This window comes from Tympanuchus pallidicinctus, unplaced genomic scaffold (genome assembly GCF_026119805.1).
Source record: "Tympanuchus pallidicinctus isolate F22 unplaced genomic scaffold, pur_lepc_1.0 scaffold17, whole genome shotgun sequence".
NCBI lineage: Eukaryota > Metazoa > Chordata > Aves > Galliformes > Phasianidae > Tympanuchus > Tympanuchus pallidicinctus.
In genome coordinates, this window is record NW_026294690.1 from 1,991,216 (window position 1) to 2,008,625 (window position 17,410).

The window sequence follows — 17,410 nt, forward strand, 5'->3', positions numbered from 1 at the left end:
TAGCATGAGAAACATGGAAGCCAAAGTCCTCCAGCTCTCTTAAAGTCTTCAGCAAATGTTCCTCTCTAGTTCTGGCCCACTCTTGAAAACATTTTACGTTCGATCCAGTTTGCTCAACCCAGGTCTGTGCTTGTTGGTACAGGTAATGCCCCTCATCCAGCTCTGCAGCATCAGTGCCTTCCCCAACCAGATTATTCCTTGTTACCCATCCTTCCTCTTGGTCTGATGGGGGAGATACATTACCAGAATGGCTGCTGTGTTGTGCTTAGACATCTCATCTTCAACCAAGCCAGGTGCAGCCAGCAAAGCTCTTGCATACTGTATTTGGGTGAGAATGTTAAAGATTTTTTTATTATTCAGTGGTTAGTTTGTTGGATGGTCACATCTAGAGGGTTGTGGTCAATGGCTTGATGTCCACATGGAGGCCAGAGACAAGTGGTGTCCTCCAGGGTTCTGTCTTGAGACCAGTGCTCTTCAGCATCTCCATCGATGACATAGACAGTGAGATCGAGTGTACATGAGCAAGCTGGGTGGTGCATTTGACACAACAGAAGGAAGATGTGCCATTCAGAGGGACCTGGACAGGTTTGGGAAGCAGGCACATGAGAACCTAATGAAGCTCAACAAAGCCAAGTGCAAGGTGTTGCACTTGGGTTGGGGCAATCACAGATATGCATGCAGACTGGGAAAAGAACTCTTTGAGAGCAAGCCTGTGGAGAAGGACCTGGGGATCCTGGTAGACTAAAAGCTGGATGTGAGGCAACAGTGTGCTCTTGCAGTCCAGAAGGTCAACTGCATCCTGGGCTGCATCAACAGAGGGGTGGCAGCAGGGCAGGGAGGGGATTGTCTACCTCTGTTCTGCTCTCATGAGGCCCCATCTGGAGCACTGCGTCCAGGCCTGGGGTCCCCAGGACAAGAAGGATGTGGAGCTGTTGGACCACAAAGATGCTCAGAGGGCTGGAGCACCTCTCCTGTGAAGATAAGCTGGGGGAGCTGAGGGTGTTCAGCTTGGAGAAGAGAAGGCTCTGGGGAGACATCATCAAGGCCTTCAAGGGGGAGTGGCTTTAAACTAAAAGAGGTGAGGTTTAGGTTAGATGTTAGGAATAAATTCTTTACTTGGAGGTTGGTGAGGCCCAAAGAAAGTGTGGGTGCCACACTGCTGTTGCCCAAGGCCAAACTGGATGGGATTCTGGACAGCCTGATCTGGTGGAAGGCAAGCTTGCCCATGTCAGGGGGCATTTTGTGAGAAAACACCTATAAATGTAGGGCATTCACTCCATCTTCTTTGCATTTCCCCATGCTCCCAAGCTCCGTTCACCATCCCCAGACCCTGAAACAATTCCTCTGAAAGCAGATATGTCAGTCTTTGCTGCACAGGGAATATTTTAAGGCTCTGAAAACAAAGTTAATTATAGCAGAACTGCCAAAAGTGTAACCGCTGTCATGCTAAAATATCCTCTGCCTCCTACATTTGTAACGTGGGAGTCTTTTATATCCTCTTTACTGCTGCTGAACCATACATTTATCTTGGCAGCAGATGTATGTAGACTGGGGTCTATTTCAGTGTCATGCAAAAGAGCTCTTAGGCTAAAAGATGCATTACAGCTTACTGGAAGACCTGAAATTAACTGCGCAATGATGCCGCCTGAAGATAAAGAACCAGCAATTCCCTTGAATTGCAATTTTATCCAGATGGGCTGAAGGTCTGAACAGCATTGCCATCTCCAAAGGCTTCCCTTTGCAAAATTAACTATTGAGTGTAGTGAGAAACATGAGGGAGAGACTTTGTCAAACCATTTTAGGAAAAGATCTGCCTCCTTACCCAGCGTATGGAAGCAGTGATAATTCCATCCATACCAACCAGCACCAGCACTTTGGAAAGGGCATCTCTTCCCTCTGCTCTCACACTTGGTGCTAGGAAAGGCTCAGCAGCTCTCTACAAAGCTGTGGTTATGGTCAAGCCCATAAATGTTAATATTTAGTGATGCCGACAAACCTTTCACCAGGACTGTCCTTGGATGGCCCTGGATTTCCCTCTGGTGGCAGCACACGAAGAGTTAATATTGGGAAAACACAGATTTGGAGGACAGATTTTTGTTGTTGTTGTTATGCTTCACATCTGAGCTCTTGGCACAGCAGCCCCAGATTCTAATTGCGCCTTATAACTGCAGTTTAAATCAAAACTCATCAGGAGGAGCCAACTGGAGCCAGTTTCTATGAAAACGTCAGAGGAGACCTCTTCCCCCCAGTCTGCTCCCCTGCTGCAAGCTGCTGGGTGCTGAAGTGTGACCCACAGCAGCGCTGTGGTACAGCAGCAGGAGGAGGTTCTTGCCATTCTGGCTTAAGTGCCCTCGTCCCTTATAAGGTCAAAAACTTTTTACAAAGAACCATAAGATGAGGGCAAATCTCATTTTCACTTCCCACCATAATATATTCAATTGGAATAACAAAAAAGAAAATGGTGCCTGCAATGCAATTGCAGCCACTTGCCATCCCATCCGTTGCTGCTTCAGGCTGCCCCATCCTATGCAGGTTGGGAGTGAGCCTGGAGCAGAAACCTGCCTCCAGCTCAGCTTTTTTTGCAGATACTTTCTTTTTTTTGCTTTTTTTTTGGAGTGGGGGGAGATCAGGGAGTTGGAAGGGGAGAAGCGGGTGGTGTCTGTTCAGACTGTTTGTATTAATGGCATTATTTTTCATTCCCTTCATGTGTCACTGAACCACACGCAGACTCTGATCTCTGGTTCATGGATCCTGAACTCCTGAAGCTGATTTTGCCCCTTTGATAATAAGACGAATTACATGATTTGATGGCAGAAGAAAGTGATGTAAAGAAAAGAGAAATACAGCTCCAGAGTGGGATCACCGCTTGAGACAGGGCACTTGACGCCCCATAAGAAACACAGGACATCCTGGTTAAAACAGAGTCACTTGAGCAGCTACAGCATGGTTATTTTCTCTGCATGGCCTGCATCTGAGAGCTGTCCTCCAAGGAGAGAAAGTGCTGTTGAACTCGGTAATCGGCGGTGCGTTACTGTGTGTTATTCCAGAGCCAGAGGCTGTTGTCCACAGTGTCCTATTTGTTCAGCATGGCCACTCTGCAGGCTCTGAGATGCTCACCACAGTTGTCCAAGCCTCCATTAGAAATCACTTGGAAATTTTGGACTGTGTGATAGCATTTTCTACATGCAAAGTCTAGAGAGAAGAGCATACTCCAGCCACTCCTGTGTTAGTGTCATTAGAGAGATGGCCTCTGCCTTGTCTTCAATGGGGACGTGGTGCAGGCTGGTGCTTTGAGGGGTAGAGTGCCCTTCAGATTCCCCCAGAATGATGAAAACCTGGGTCTTTGCTTTCCTTCTGTTGTGAATAACAGATCAGGTCCTGGTCTGGAAGTGGCTGGGTTGTAGATCACATAGGCACATAGCACATAGATGATGGAAATGATGATGATGATATATAAGAGGGTTTTGGGGGTCATTTGTTTTCAGCCAGCCCATTCAGGCAAGAATAAGCTTTTATTTTCTTCACCATGACAGCATATGTCAAGCTAACAAAGGCTGGGTATTCCTTTGAGGCTATAAAATAAGCTCATTCATACTTTCTCTCTCTTTGTTGCAGCCAGAACAAAAAAAAAAGAAAAAAGAAAACCCTGCTGAGCTCCTGCTTGCTCTCCTGACCAAGCATCCTCCCAGCCACCACTGTGTTACTGTCATTCCCAGCAGCATCACACTAACCACAGGAGCAGGGCTAGGTTTTGAGTCCATGGTCATGTTCCCAATGAGAAAGGGCTGAATCAGTGCCCCGTGTTGGGGCAGGGGTCCTGGAGCCCATCCTGTATCGGAGAGGGCAGCCATGGTGCATCTGCACCTGGAGGAGTGGGGATTGTTGTCACAAGGCTTGATCCAGTAACACCCCAAATTTCAGAGCTTGTAAGCAGCCACTGAAATCTTGGTAGCCTAATTTAGCTGAAAAGCAGACCTCACAAAAAAATAAATGGCCTCATAAATACCTGAACAGGGTGTCTCTGCTATTGAAGCTGCAGAAATTCCCTGTGCTTTCGGGATGTGGATCTACATTTGCAATTCGAGTCTCAGACCCTTAGCAATAAGACCCAGGAGATGTCACTCTGCCATACAGGGTTGATTTGCATCTGCCACCCTTCAAGGTATGCACCCCAAGGAGTGGTGGTGAGAGCATCTCAGTGGGGGTGGGCTGCTCAAACAAATGAAGTGACATTTGCATTGTTTTTCAGCTATTCTGGGACATCTTTGCAGAAGTCACCTGTGACAGCCATGTGTTCTCTGGACACCTTGGCTGTCACTTCTGCCAGCATCGCTTTCCAATGGAGACAGTGTTGGTGGGTTTATAGTTCATAGGGAAAAGGGCGGGTGCATGAAGACAGAAGCCTGGAGAAGAAATTATCTCAAACGGCACTGGGCTGAACTGGATTGGGATTAACCTTCATCGAGGATTTTTCCCTCCTCTGAATATTTCAAAACCTACCAAGAAACACATGCTCCCTCCACTGTCCTGAAGGTCTTGAGATGTCAGACCTCACCCCTACCCATTTGTTTCCAGATTTAAGGAGGTGCTTTGTCTTGAATAATCCGTGGATGTGTCCTTGTGGCTACGCCAGTAGGCAGGACTGAACTTGGCCTGGGTGTGCAACCCAAAAGCAGAAATTGCATTGGAGGGGAAGAAAGACTCATGGTGCTGGCCGAGGAAGGGAGAAAGTGGAGTGGATATCCCTCTTCTCTATTCAGCAGGCTTAGGACCTGCTTTGGTGCATTTTACTGGCCCAAAAACAAAGCAAGTATCAGCCATACCACTGAATTCCTCCCAGATTCTCACACTGCGGAGTGACCTGTGCAAATGCCAGCAGCTGGGAGACTGAAATAGCAGCTGCCATTGCTTAGGCCCCACTGATTTGTCCTGTGGTTTTTCCACATCCTTTAATCTCCAGTAAATAATCCCTCATTTCTTTGTGGTCTTTCTAATTCCATGCTCTGTGCCGGCACTTCCTGTAAACAGCGGGTCCAGTGGCCCTTAATTGAGACTCTTGCCAGCTGTGCAAAGGGCACGTGGCAGGGCTGTGCTTGGGGCTGGATGTGGCAGCTCCAGAGGGCTGAATGATGGGAATTAGGAGCCTGGTTCGCTTCTTCATCCAGGCAGAAGTCAGGGCAAGCCATGGTGCAGCCAGTGAGTAATTCAGTTTTAAAGCATGGACACGTGGAAACAGCAGGTGTCATCAGCCTGCCTCAACACTTCATACTATCCAGTCTGAAGAAATGATGGGTGGGTCAGTGCTTGAAAGCACAACTGGAATAAATGATGTGAAATGAGTTCCCTGCGGCACATGCTTCCACTGGCTCTGCAAGAGTCTGTGCAGAAGCCACGAGCAGGCCTGTCTCAGCCCTTAGTTATTACATTTCCAGTCTAAAATCTTGAATGAAGTCCTAAAATGAAGGTCTGTGCTTTCTGAAGACCTACCTTGGTGCTCAAGGCCTTGATCTTTCACTGCCTTGTAGATACAAAGCTTCCAAATCCTCCCATGTGCTCCAACAGCAAGGAAGGCGGAGAACATATTTTCCAACCAAAATCTCTTCAGTTCTATTTTGACTTCGGGCTGTTGAAAGATTTGCAGTATCAGATATCCATCCTCAACCCTGGCAGAGTGTATTTTCTTCAGGTGAGTTCAGGTTGAAGTGATAGTGGATCGAATGGGATTTCAGCTTCACCTCCTGTCTGAAAGCACACCTGCATGTTGACTGGTTGCTTACATAGATCCTCAAATATGAGACAGATCAGAGTTTGTTCCACAAAATGTCCGTGCCCACGTAGTGCCAGTGTGGCAAAATGCCAGCGGGAGCGTCGTCAGAGCGCTCTGTGAAGGTCAGATGGAGGAGCTGAGGTTTCTCCTCACCTTGCAGAGCTGATGCTGTATTCTTGCAGTGCTGAGTTGTTGGCTGAAACGTAGCCCTGCACAAAGTTGGACTGAAACAAAGCTCCTTCAGGCTATGAGATGGCTGCCTGAGACCTGTTGAAAGCATCACAAGTGTAGATGAAATTGTTCAGTATGTATTTATTGGCTCTCAGTTGCCTCTGCATTTTTTTTTTTCCAACAACAGAGATGCAAACAAGCCTTCAGAGAGGCAGACGAGATCTACCCAGGCAGCAATAGGAACCCTTGAGCCCTGATGCCAATAATCCTCATCTGGAGTCAGTCCCGTTGGCTCCAGCCACTGCTGAGCTTGCTGGTGGAGAAAACCACTGCATTGGATCAAACCAATGTTAAAGGAGACTTCACAGAAGTTAATAGCTAGTGGTCAAGAGGAGTTGCCAGACTCTTGCTTTCTCAGTAACTAATAAAAGTGCTTTTTAACACAATTAATGTGATGTCTTGCTGAAGACTGAAGGAAATTGGAATTGAGACATTTCTATCTTGACAGACTCAGTGGAAAACTTCTGTTCAGACTGGTAGGAATGAGACCAATAAATTTCTGTAAAAACTTTCTGCATTCAGCCTTCAAGATAATAGATAGGCTGTTCTAACTGTGGATAAATAAACTCTGCTTTAGTAAGTGTTTAAAGACTTTCAGGATGACGAAGTGGAACATACTTCAAGTCTCCAAAGATGGGAAGTGGCTTTTGAGTCAAATACCAACCCATGCCAGGACTCGTATTTTAGACTGAGATCACTCTTTTGTGACTTGTTGACAGTGTTGGGGTTTTTTGTTTTGTTTTATTGCTTTTTTTTTCTTTTCTTTTTTTTTTTTGTTCTTGTGCTTTGAAGAAAAAAAAAAAGGAAAACATCACAGGCTGAAAATAGCAGTGCAACGTTCCCCAGCTGCAAACCTGCTCTTAAAGAAAGCTTCCCAGGGGACATAAAGCTTCAGCTACAGCCCAGAAAACCAGCTCATCAAGCAATGAGTGGGGTGGAAAACCCTATACTGAGTGACAACAGGCCCGCCTGAGCATTGCTCACTTCTGTCAGGGCACCAGAAGAAGGCAGGAAGTCTGTATTCCCACCAGCAAGTTTTCCAAGCAGCCTTAAGGTGGGAGCATCTCTCTGCCTTCCCATTTTATGAAGACCAGCCTAACCTGCAGCTCTTGTCTGCTCTGGCCATCCCAAAAGCAAGTGGTGGAAAGGCTGGATCAGCACCTTCTGGAAAAGCAAGGCAGGTCTCCCCATTTATGAAAGCCTGGGGCTTAATTCTGCAAATAAAACCAAAATAGACTTAACCCAAGCAAAATGGCTGGGGAGAAATTATGAAGCTCTTCTTGCTTTGTTCTCCTCCATCTCTACCAGCTGATGTAAATTGTTAGGTATGGAAGAGAGGCCAGCAAACGTGTGCTTTACTTGAGCTGAGGCTAAAATCCTGTGCCAGGGAGGTGGGGTGCTTCACATACAGAGGACTGAGCAGAGATCGGTGGGCTCTGAAGGGATGCAGGCGTCTGGTGGCATGGGGCCAGAGGACTACCATGACCTGAGACACACAAGTGGGGCAGCTTTAGTAGGCGTCAGAAGCTGTGTGAGCACACCCCTGGCCAAACATGCCTTGTTTTGGAGCCTTGAGAGCAAATGGTTTTGAGGATTGGCCCAAGGAGCTCTGTCTCTTTGGTTTCCCAAAGGAAAGGAAGGGATATTTGGTCACAGCTTGTGATTTACAAAGCTGGTGGGAACAGGGAATTAATGGGATTTTCAATTGAGTAGGCAAAGCCCTACAAAATGACTGGAAACGGACATTAAATGAATCCAGCCTGTGAACAAAGCTCTATTATTTAGAAGTCATTAATCAGGAAAGTCACTCATCAAAGCTTGCGCAGATCCTCTACTGCTGAGAATGCTTTGATCAAGACTCATCGTATTTTTTTTCCCCAAAGCAGAAGCTGTAAAGCAGGGTTCTGCTTGCTGAGGAGCCAGAGAGAAGCAGCGGATGCTTTGGAGGAGGCCTTGACTTGTGCTCAGAAGATCGCCTGGGAGATGGCAGGCACAGCAGCATCCCTCCAGCTCAGCACACTTCTCCTTTGCCACTGCTGCTGCTTCGGCAGCACAGCCTGGTCTCTAATTGCTGCTGGCAGGGGGGCAGGCATGGGGCTTTTTTGCCCAGCAGGGAATAGAATATCTGCATGCAAGTAGCAGGCTCACACTGATGCTGGCTGTAGGAAGCATGTGCTCCTGCTGCCAGAGACACCACAGTTGCTACAGCAACTGCAGAGCACTGAGACAAGTATCCTCCTTCTACCATCCTCACCTCCCCAAAATAAAGCAGAGCAAGGAAGGTGTTGGGGTATGAGAGAAGACGACCCTTAGTAGCAGTGCACTGATGCTTCCTGTCCTGCAGTGGATGGCACCTGTGCGCAGCTCCCTGCTCATCACACCACTCGAGCACTTGATTTCCAGGTCCATTCCCAGGTCTCCATTTCATTACCTACCTGCAACCCATCTGGGCACAGGAGCAGCTCAGCCTGCCTTCTCTCCCCACAGAGCTCTGTTGGTCACACACTGGGCACTTGCTGAGCGCCTGGGCTGCAGGGGTGAGGATGTTATACTGGGGACACTCCAGGAAGCATTGCAGCAGGTTGGGGAATGGGAGAAATCAAACCAGGTGTTTTGTGAGTGTCTGCCAGCTCAGTGCTATTTAAATCTGGCTCACAGAGGTTCTCAGCACTGCACCATCCTGCTGCAGCAAAACCATGTGGCTTTTCATATAAATATTTAATGGCAGGAGGAAGAACTGCTGTAAAAAATACTTTGAGGCTTGCATGAAAACAGAAGGTTATTTCAGGTAGCCAGAGTAGGGGGGGAGAGGGGAGCTTTAGCTGTAATTTCTCCACAATTGAAAGAGTGGAGATGTGATAAAGCAGGGTAGGGAGAAAGGAGGGAGAATGGACTGCTGGTGTCTGCACTGTATGCTCTCCCCTACTCCATGCAACCGCCACCTGCTTTCTTACACTAGAGTGGAAAATGCCTGTCCCCAGAAAATGCCCTTCCCCTCCACTCTGAATGCATCAGGTATGTACTACAGATGGGGATTTAAGGTCATCCACCTGCCAAAAACTTCCTGCAGATTTATTGCACTTCACCCTGAAGTGGCTTGAGAAGCCTGGCTAAAATTGCAGCAGAAGCAAATGTGTTTTTATCACCGTCAAACCATCAGTCAGGCCAGCCTTAGCACAAATGACAGCTTGAGATGGGGCTGATGCAAAAGGAGAGGGCTGGCCCCAGGCGTCTGCTCTTGTGGGATGCAGCTCAGGCACTGCTGGTAGATGGAGCATAGCTGTGCCCACGCTGAGGTCCTCCTCCTAGGTGGGATGCCAACAGTCCAGGCTATCTCAAGTTCCTAATGAAAGCCACTTCACGGTGGGGCAGCGGGCATCATGCTAAAAACAGTTGATTTAAACACCATTTCCAAAACATGTTGAGCACAAATGCTATTTGTTTATCACTAATGCTGACACCAAGCACAGCACAGCACTGTGGTCCACACTGGGCTGGAGCACAAAGAAACGTATTCAAACCCATGTTAAATGTCATGAAAACGCAGGCAGTGGGGATGCTGAACTCTGCAACAAATCTGTTTGGAAACCCCATCCCATACAGCCATAGTGCAATTAAGTTTTCAGTTTAATTATGTGCAAGGAGGATGTCAGTCATTTCTCAATGCTGACTTTGTACAAGGGCAACACCACTGGGCTGTTTAATAATTTATGTCCTTAATATCAGGGGGTGGTGTTTGGAAAAGTTCCTACTGTTGCCAGCAGGATATTAAGCATCCTTCCAAGAGAGCAGGTCTGATTGCAGCATGCTCTTACAGCATTCATGAAGCACACCAAGGTGCTTTTGCATGAGAGGTTCTGATGGAAATGTGATCTCCTAATTAGCACACCCTTCTGAAGAGATCCCGGCACAAAAACCGCCAGTAGGCGTCAGCAGCGGATGCTGCACAGGAAAATCAAGCGTCTGATGCATCAGTGCAGCTAAAAGCAGGAAAAGAAACAGAACGGGAGATGTGCTGCAAAGAGGAACTCTGCCTTGCTGCTGGTATCTTGCAGGTATCTCTGCTCGGCATCCCAGGAAAGCCAAGAGGGATGAGCTGGAACAATCCAGACAGAGGACAGCAGGGAGGCACCACAAGCACCACTGACTTGCAGAAATCATCACCTGAGTTACCATCTTATTGATTTCTGTGCACTAGATAGCCAGGATATGGGCAGTACTGCCTGTTCCACAGAAGAACATTAAATCTGAGTAAAGAAATGCCCTTGCTTCTAGAAACTGGGAAAGTGCCAAAGGAGAGGCTTCTTTGACTCTCTTTCCAAATACACGCTCCTGACATGATCAGCAGCAGTGTCCAGTGGTGGATGAGTCTGCACTGCCTGGGCAGCTGTTTGTCACATAGTTTGTAAAGAGCTGCAGAGCTGTAAATCCTGCAAGAAATGTCCTGAGAGGTTGCTTGGCACTGAATGCAAATCCCCTGCCCACATCCATATCATCTGTGCTCATAGAGAAAAAGTCGCAAGCCACCAGCCAGAGATGATGGCCATTAAAACCCCTTCCTGCAGTGCTCATCTTCCCTGAGCATGAGAGAGCAACTGGCATCTGGAATACCCTGTGTCACCTGCCTGTTCTGGAAGTGCTGGTGACAGGTTTGAAAAATGAGTTAGGAAAAAGTCCTGGGAAGGACCAAGCCTGTGTCCCATAGACCCCTGAGGCATCCTACTGTGTTAAGCAGAAAAGCAGGGATGTGGTGCCCCTCCTGGATGTCAAGGTCATGTGAGCATTATTTTAATGGATGAGCCATCTATTTCACAGTCGTGTAAAGTCCTAACGAAGTCCAGGGCAGAAAGACACATCTAAGGCTGTGCTTACCTGGATCATCTTTATTTTGCATATGTTATGTCCCACTGTCACGGTCCTTCCCTGGCACAGTCCTGGGGAAGTGCCTTGCATCAGCTTTTCCCCCATGACCAGAGCAACGTCCTTGGGCAAAGTCCCCAAGCAAAGCACCAGGTGATTAAGAGCAGCAGCCCCGAGTGTGACTGCTGTCCCCTTCCTTAGCAGGCAGGGAATGGCATGGCTCTGTGCTCAGAGCAGGGTTTGCAGGATGATGCTGAGCACAGTGCAGTGCTACAGGTATGAATCAACCCACTCAGCACCTTTGCTTCCCTTGTTCCACACACTGTGCAGCCTGTTGTATGGAATGCCAAGATCTTCAGCTTGATTTTAGCATTGTGGTCTTGTCCTAAGTGCAAACAACTTGAGTGATTTAAGTCCATGTCACAGGTGATAAATAGCTGCAGTGTTAAGAGAAATCTTCCTCTCTGTTTTTCTTTTTTTCCTCTCTTTTTTTAGCCTCCTGCTTAGTTTGCGGGTGGGAAAAAAAAAAAGAAAAAAAGAAAAGAAGAAGTGTTGTTTTCATTTTTCCAAATTATTAACAGCTTGTTAAAATGAGCTAATAATAAAAATGGGCTAATAGTTCACACAGGCTTTCTCAGATCTGATGCCTGACCCTGCGATGCTACAGAAGCAACTCAGTAATGCACCAGCTTTTGTTTTACATGCTCAACTGCAACAGTGAGAAGAAATACTGAAAGGAGCTGATACAACATAGGTATTTAAAATGTGATGGGGAACAGCAATGTCCTAGGGCAGACACATCCTTTAAACCTCCTTCATGGTACTCAGTCATGCTGCAGGTGGTGGCTGTTCAGTGCCTCCTACCTGCAGAAGGGGCAAAAGAAGCTGGAAACAGGGCTGCCTCCAGCTGAACCCAGCTGGGCGCTGTGGGCTTTTACAAAAAACTGCCATCCCACTGTTAAACCAGGTGTCAGCTCTGCTCAGAGTATATGCAGGGTCGGGCTCCGCTTATCCCCTTCCCCCTCCCCAGCCCTGCCTCCACACTAACCTACTTTCTCACTCTGTGGAAAGAACATCTTGGATTATGGTGCTGCAAATGAAAGGCTTCAGTCATTGCATCAGACGAATCACAGGTAAGCGCAGGGTTTCATGTCAGCTTTTTGGCAGCTTCTTTATTCCCTCCCTGCTTTGCACAAACAAGCCGTCTTTGTGCGGAAGTTCAATTTTCCTTTTGAGACCACGGTATTTGTCAACACGGCTTTTCAATAATGCCATGCAGATAAGGCAGAGCTAAAGCAGATCCCTTTTACTGTTGCTGAAAAGCTACCTGATCCTGCAGCTTGCTGAGGTCTGTCCCCTCCATCCCTGCCACCTGGCAGGAGGACAGAAGCTGTGCCCAGGTGACAGATCTGAAATCCCGGTGCAAAATATAACCTCGATGTAATTTCTTCCAGTGTTAGTGATGCTCTGGCTGGAGCTGTGATGGTGTTTGGAGTGACTTGGGTGATTTTTTACAGCATTAGCTGTATTTCCTTGCACAAATCCTGTCTCTTCTGGCCCCACACACTCAGCTTCTGGAGTCCATCAAGAATATGGAAATCTGAAGTTCCCTATTTGCTTGTTGCTGATGGTTCCCAAGTTATTTTAAGGTAAAAGTGTAAAATGGGAAACAAGCTTGAATGGCCAGAAAAAAAGCCCATTAAAGCCAGCTGGAATTTGGAGAGGGACCGAGGTGCAGCAGAGCTACATGGAGGAGCCAACCTGCTTCCAGCCTGCTGCAGCATCTTGGTGGCCCTGTTCATCACCTGACTGCTTTTCTGTGCCAGTAACCTTCCCAGCAACCTCCACCCTTGCAGACCGTTCTCCCCTCCTATCAGGCAGCCTAGGCTGCATTTTTGCAATTCCACTGGCATCAGTTGATTCTGGAGACAACCAGCCAGATCTGCAGCTGGACAGAACTGACACAGAGGGAAATCTTTTAAATCCCTAAGCTCTTCCTAAATCCAACAACATCATTTGAACGTCGCAAATAAATAAATAAACAAACAAACCTACCCTACAGTTCTATGTATTTATTGCTATGATGATATATTTTGGTTGCAAGCCCTGAAATGGGGAAGATCTAATTTATGTGTAACTTTGGGTTCACTGAATTCTAAGTCATTTTCTGGCAGGTCAGTAAAAGTCCACATAAGCCATCCAGAGCAGCTTCCCACTCCAGATGGCCAACATGAACATCCCAGCACCTCCAATGAGGATGCAGCAACCTCTGCAGTGTCTGTGACGGGCTGCTCCTGCTGCTGCCAGGCTCTGAAGCAGCTCCTGCATCCACCACATTGACTCCATCAGGCTCCCTGGGCTTCACAGCACCATGCTGAAAAACTCTCCCCATTCCCATCATATCCTGGTGCACTGGGGAAGCCTTCCTTCTTTTATCGAGGAGGAGTTTACCAGCATCAAGGGATACTTCTTCACTTTGCACCACTACTCTCAAACCGCTCTGGAACACTCCTGCTTCAGGAATTCCCAATTCATTGGACCCTCGCGGTCTGATGATTGACAGCAGTTGTCACCACTTGGTCTCAGCTCGTTAGCAACAGCCCTCCCAGGCACTCTGCACGCAGGGGATGCAGTGTTTGCTGTCTCAGTGAGTGGCAGGTTTAAGGAGAGCCTTACTGCAGATTGGCTGGCATTTTCAATAAGAAAACTGACATTTTTCATATTCTTCTTCGTATCTTTAAGAAGATTATAACGGATGTCAGGGCAAAATACCACAGTCGGGTAAAATGCCAAGTCATCTGGGAAGTTTCAGCATTTCCCGCTGTTATTTGCTGGAGGTGTCCCTTCTCCCTGACTGGGTCTAGTACTCCCACTCCGAGCCCGGAGCGGCATCTCTTATGCTCAGGCTCCCTCTAGTGCCTTTATGTCCTGGTATCCATGCTTCTCCGGGTCCATTTGTTGCCGGGAGGTGTCCTTCCTCCCCACTCCCCTTCAGCTTTGCTAGTGTGGGCTTTACACCACAGCCAAGCCTTACTTTCCCTTCTCCCCCAGGCCAGTAAGCTCGCCAGTGTTAAGGAATGCTCCATAGTGCAAAGCAGAGTCCTCCCGGGCTCCTCCTAGCCAGCACCTGAACAGGATCACAGAATCACAGGGGTTGGAAGGGACCTCTGGAGATCATCAAGTCCAATCCCGCAGCACTGAGGCTTGGCACCGCAGGCGCCCGGTGCGTTTCACCACGAGCTGGGGCAGCCCTGAGAAAGACCGAGAGAAAATTATCCCGTGCCAAAGTCCATAAACATCAGGACACTACAGAAACACCACATGCCCACAAAGCCCCGTTCATCTCTCTTTTGGGGTAGTTCCTCCAAGCGCAGCAATTTTCTGATCCGTACCCACGGGCCTCCGCTCAAAAGCCACTGAACCGCGTGATACAAGAACGCTCACAGAGGACATAGTCGTCAAAGAAACTTTGACTTTATTGGGGTTTTCTTTGGGGCTTTGGTGTTTTGTTTTTGTTTTTTTAATTGTTTTACAGCCGGAGTAACTCAGCCGCTGGGCCGGGAATACGAGGGAAAGGACGGGGAGGAACGGTCGCGACGCGGAACCTCCATGCCGGCAGCGCTTGTTGCGCGCCCCTGACTTCCGCTAGAGACTTCCGGTGCAGCCTACGTCCATTACCCAGGGGCCTTTGCGCAGCCTTTCTCTTCCGGTGCGACTCTGTCCGCTGTGGGTTCGGTAGGTGCCGCTCCGCGCAATCCGGCTCCATCCGCGCTCCTCCGGCCGGTCCCGGCGCCGAGCTCCGACACAGCGGGCTGCGGGAGCACCGCGGGAGGCGGAGCCGAGCCGAGCCGGATCGTGTCTTTTGTCCCGCAGGTGCCGCCATGGCCAAGTCCAAGAACCACACCACGCACAACCAGTGTGAGTCGGGGCCCGGCGCGGGGTCGGGGTGGAGCTCGGCGGGGACGCGCGGCGCCGGTCCGGGCCTTCTTATGCTGTAGTGAGATCAGCTGGGGGAGGAGGCAGCGGCAGCTGAGCGGTGGCTGCCACAGCCGGGGCTTAATGCAGAGGCTGCATAACCAGCAAGCGTCACGGCTCTGCGTGTTCTGATGTGATGCCTCGCATCCAGGGCGAAGCGTGGTCGTAAAATAATTCCTGTTCTCTCTTTTTTTTTTTTTTCTTTTTTGTTTTCCCCCATACAAATTGGTGTAAGCTTGCAGCGCTCGCTGTCAGGTTCTGCTGGTTCTGGCATGGCCAGCACCAGTGCCTTGTAATGCTGAACACAGATACTGGAAAGTGCCTGAGGCCATTACCCTGTATGTGTGGATGTGCTGCTTGTATTTTAATAATTAATGCACAGCCTGAAATCCCTAATTAGAAAGGTTTACGCTGCTGAGAGAACAGTGTGCCAAGGGGTGGGGATGGAGGTGCTCCCTTTATTTGAATTCAGCTGGGATTTGCAGGGCTGGCTGATTTTCTGTTCTGCATTATTCTCACAGTGTATTTAAAAGAAAACTAACACCACTTTTCAGTAGTAGTTGAAGTTCTGATCTGTATTGTTTCCCTGTCTTTCACGTAGCCCGTAAGTGGCACAGAAACGGCATCAAGAAGCCCAGGTCCCATAGATATGAGTCCCTCAAAGGGGTGAGTATTTCTGCTCACATTTCCAACCTCTTCAGACTCCAGAAAATCCATTACTGGTGTTTCTTACTTTTGACTGTCGGCGTTTTTGCAGATGATGATTGTGGGCTTCTCTTACATTGTGTACTCACCTTAGTTGCTGCTGTGACAGTTCTAACCTATGTGAAATCCACATTGTATTTCTACAAGACTTCTTATAACCCATTGCCCACCTTTGTTCTGCTTGGGATCAGTATTGCTAAACACTGCTTCCAGTGAAGCAAACACCAGGCAGTGTTACACTGCTCTCCTTCACTTTAAATCCTGCTGTGTCTCCTCCCTACTTGTCAGTGTTGTTATAGCATCTGTACTGGTACACAAAACTTCCTTCAGAAAAGAATTGGCATTGCTGGATGGCACACATGGAAATAACAAAAATTTGCATTTTCTTGATACTAAACACTTGGTCCATCACTAACTTTCTCCACGCAACAGAGAGAAAAGGAAAAAAAGATATTGTTCTGGTTTGGAAGAGTGCTTTGATTCTATTTGCCTTGTAGATGCGGGAATTTGCTTTTCAGAAGTGATGTAGAAGTTTCTGCCAGGCTCAGTGAGGGTTCAGTGCTCTGAAAATACTCATGCTATCTATGAGTGTTGCCTCATATCAAGCACTTGTGAGTTAAGTTGGAAAAAGTCCTGCTAGCTGTGAGTACTGGGGAAAATGTTCCTTGGAGTACAGCAGGAGGTTTGTCTCAGTGGGGCACGGATGGATCTGAGGATCCTTTGCAGCCATGAAAGGATGTGTTAGTGAGCCAGAAGGTGACAAAAGACAGGAGCAGCTCTTCAGAACACAGAAATGAAATTTGTCTTGTTTGCAAATTACTTAATTTGTCCTTCCTGAGTACTTAATACTTGGCTTTAGGGTTTTTTTGTTTGTTTAGAAATGAAAGAAAATGGTTTGAAGGATGGCTGTGAGTGGCTAAAATAATTGTGTTGATATCAAATCAGAAAATGTGTCTGCATTAATCACAGCTAGAATTGCAGTGACTGCAATGTGATGGAAGTACACAGGTCCTTTTCACATGTATGAGGGCTCATGTTTCCTTTGTTTTCACAGGTTGATCCCAAGTTTCTGAGAAACATGAGATTTGCCAAGAAACACAACAAGAAGGGGCTGAAGAAGATGCAGGCCAACAATGCCAAGCAGGCAGCTCTACAGAAAAAGGACTGACCTGGTTTAAGACAAAGAACCAGTTTGCCTTTTGGCATGTGTGTTTAAAGCATTTTTGTACAAATAAAATTGGACATAACAAAGTTTTCACCTCCTGAATTTGAGAAGAGCCCTCAAAAGTGCCTTGAGTCTTATTATAAATGCCAACTGTGTGTTACCACTTCTGTGTGCAGTGAGCAGTGCGTGGTTTTGCTCCGTGTCAGAAAAGCTGCAGAGGTTCTTAGCCTCCACAAGTCCTGGGTAAAGCAGCTGCTCCTCAGTGGTGTTCTGCAATTATTGGTATGGACTGTGAACATCTGATAACTGACAGCCTGTTTTCAATTTGTGAAATTGTTACTGAGTGAAGCTTTAAAATAGGAACAAGCAGCACCATTTTGCATCACACAGGCTCTTAGGTGACAGTATTCAGTATAGGTAAACTGGTTTTGATAGTGGATGTGTGTTCAAAGCTGTCTCACACTGATCTGTGCAGCAGTTCTTAGAGCTGTTAGAGCATTACCAGACTTGGAGGGCTGTTCTTTCCACACCCTCTGCATTACTGTTCAAGTCAGGTTGCTACAGCAATGGAAATCCTGGAAAATCAGGAAGAGTACTGAGTTAACTGCAGTGTAAGAGATCACAGCAGTTAATAATAGTAGTGTGTGTGGTCTTCTAAAATGCTTCAAGTAATAAAGTGTTAAAAGGGTGTTAAGTGTTAGCAGTTA

At 47.6% G+C, this 17,410-nt stretch overlaps 1 long non-coding RNA gene across 2 annotated transcripts in view; it reads left to right on the top strand.

Annotated features, from left to right (window-relative positions):
* The window catches only part of LOC128078783 (uncharacterized), a 51,100-nt gene extending 46,987 nt beyond the window's left edge, over positions 1-4,113 (top strand). For both annotated transcript variants that reach the window (XR_008205794.1, XR_008205795.1), the window contains 2 exons: positions 2,728-3,013; positions 3,616-4,113. This is a non-coding gene — a long non-coding RNA (uncharacterized LOC128078783). The remainder of the gene's footprint in view (positions 1-2,727; positions 3,014-3,615) is intronic.
* Positions 4,114-17,410: the final 13,297 nt, after the last annotated feature.